The sequence below is a fragment of the Columba livia genome, chromosome 21, assembly GCF_036013475.1.
Source record: "Columba livia isolate bColLiv1 breed racing homer chromosome 21, bColLiv1.pat.W.v2, whole genome shotgun sequence".
Lineage (NCBI taxonomy): Eukaryota > Metazoa > Chordata > Aves > Columbiformes > Columbidae > Columba > Columba livia.
Window position 1 is genome coordinate 7,761,721 of NC_088622.1, and position 2,862 is coordinate 7,764,582.

Genomic DNA, 2,862 nt, shown 5'->3' on the forward strand with positions numbered 1-2,862 from the left:
TAAAATAGCTAACAGACTTTAAAATCCTCTGTCATGAAGGAAGAATTCTTTATGCATGTTTGAAAAAGGTAGAAAGAAGACAACAAATTCCCTGAGAACTCCAACTGAAATATGATACAGAAAAATCAGGGTATGAGAAATGCTTGAAGTACTCTACCCATATACTATAGGAAGACTACAAGAAAGGAAAGAAGTGGAAAACGTTTTGTAGAGCCTTTCACCCAGACTGTGGAATTATCACACTTGCTTTTTGCCATGTTCCTGTCTCAGCATAATGAGCCGAAATTCAACCTGGGACCAGAAAATGAAACTGCAGTTACTGGGTTCATCTTAGAGGCTTGATCAAAGACTACAGCTTGTACTCTCCCTGGTCTTTCTACTCATATATCTGACAACAGTGGAACTCTACCATCATTTTCCTCATGTATGCAGATCACTGCCTTCAAACCCCCATGTACTTTTTCATTGGCAATCTGGCCTTCCTGGAAATCTGGTTTACATCCTCCACAAGCATCAAGTTGTTTGTGATCCTGGGTTCTGGTAGGAGAACAGTCTCACTAAGCAGCTGCTTTGCCCAATCCTATTTCTGTTTTGCCCTGGGCTGTACAGAGTTGTTCTACTTTTTGTTATGACCTTTGACCGCTGTGTTGCCATCTGCCAACCTTTGCGTTGTGCTGCCATCATGAAGCCTCAGCTCTGCATCCACCTGGTTGTTGCTCCTTGGGTCACACGCTTCACACTCTTGAGTTACCACCTGGTCATCCTCTCCCAGCTGACTTTCTGTGACTCTAATGAGATCCATCGCTTTTTCTCCCCCTTATTCAAACTGTCCTGCTCTGACACCAGGCTGCTTTGGAAAGTAGATTCTGTTTTCTTATCATTTGTCATTCTGGGTTCCTTATGTTTAACTCTGGCATTTTACATGTGCATCCTTTTCTGTATTCTACATCTTCCAGCTGCCTCTGGTAAGCAAAAAGCTTATTCTACATGTTCTTCCCACCTCACCACCTTGACAATTGAATAAGGGAGCTGCATTGCTCTCTACCTGGGTCCTTCAGTAGATGTTTCCTTGTAGAACAGCAGAATTGTAGCGTTGCTGAACACTATCTTGCACCCATTCTTAAATCCATTCATCTACAGTCTTAGAAACAAGACTGTGATACTGGCCCCGAATGCAGCCGTTGCCCGTACAACAACACAGCTTTTCATGAGGCATTTCTGTACAGCAATTCCAGTGATCTCCTATCATATGTTAAATAATACCAATGCATATGTATGTAACCTCCAGACAGAAATACCTCAGGAGATTTATAGATTCATAGAATCCTTTCAGTTGGAAGAGCCCCTCAGGATCATCAAGTCCAACTATAACCCAACTCTAGTGCTAAACCATGTCCCTAAGAACCTCACCTAAACACCTTTTAAACATCTTCAGGGATGGTGACTGCCCCACTGCCCTGGGCAGCCTGTTCCAATGCCTGACAACCCTTTCCAGGAAGAATTTTTTCCTAATATCCAATCAGAACTTCCCCTGGTGCAACTTGAAGTCTTTTCCTCTTGTCCTTTCTCGTTGGATTGTGTTAAGTGATAATAAGCTCCTCTGCACACACAAAGAAGGCATTAACAATGGCAGGAGGAGTAAGTCAGTTAATATCCTGACCCAACTGCTCCCATCACCATCACTGGGGAGCCACCAGCTCATCGCAAGCCCATCTCCAAAACCAAGAAGAGCACAGTGGCTCATTGGCAAGTGGGAACCCTAATTACAGGCTCTGAAGAATGAACATCTTGTCTCAAGGCTACCCTGGGAGAGCCATCAGCCTCATTGTCCAGGTGTGAAGCCCATCAAGAGGAGTCACTGAGAGCAGCTCTCTGGATCACCACTTAGATTAACGAGATTGTTGCCTAGGGCTGCAGGTCACATTAGGGGATGCAGGGGAATAGCACTTTTGGATTACACAGGACTTACCATAGGAAGTTTGGGGAAGGACCCCAACCAGTGCAGTCTGTCCTGTCTTCTCATTAAACTTAATTTCTAAGTCTTTGCTTTGTGAGCAGATTTCTTCTCTGCGTGAACATGTGAGCGTAGCAACCAGAGCCAGACCAGAGGGTCAGGCAGCCTGTATGACATTGGTGCCAGCAACTGAGAGACCAGAATCACTGGACATAAGGGTGTGTGTGCTTGTGTGTGACTAGGGTTGTCTGTACCAGTATCTGGAATGGGGCTGCAGCCCCAATGGAGCGCTCGTGTGTCCTGGTGTCTGCAACTGGCAAGGCCGGTGTCCTGGGGAGGTGTCACAGTCCATTTGGTGATGGACTCATGATGGTTCCTTTACCTTGATCTTGAAGTGCAAATTTAAGGCAACCAAAATGCCAAGTGGTTATAATTCGATCAAACAGTGTTACTTTATTATTTTGCCTGTAAAGCAGCACATGATAGAGTAAGTGGAGAAAAAGGCAGGCAAAAGAAAAAGGGGGAAAAAGAATTGGCTACCACCAAACAAGTCTCCCTCTGGTCCCAGGTCCTGTAAGAAGAGTCCTGCCAGTCCTCCGTTGTGATCTGAGATCCTTTGGTGGGGGGAATCTCAGTGACGTCCAGTTGGGAATCATCTTTTATGCTTCTTCACCCCCCCCCCACTCTCATGGATTGAGGCCAATCTCTGCCTTTGTTTTGTAATCCAGGCTTAATTGCACAGGCCTGAAGAGTCCCCGCTTTGCTTGTCAGAACCCATCTGTGCCTGCGTCACCCTGCATTCAGGGGTCTCTTACTGGTCCACTGGGTGGCCTCAAGATCCTCTGCATGTCTCTGTGCATGCTGCTCTTCATTGGCCTTTGTAACAGGGAGGAGGTGGGGGCAAGGTT

General features: G+C 45.9%; 1 pseudogene; it reads left to right on the forward strand.

Annotated features, from left to right (window-relative positions):
• The first annotated feature begins 218 nt into the window (after window positions 1-218).
• LOC135575989 (olfactory receptor 6F1-like) lies at window positions 219-1,414 on the forward strand (annotated as a pseudogene).
• The last annotated feature ends 1,448 nt before the right edge of the window (window positions 1,415-2,862 follow it).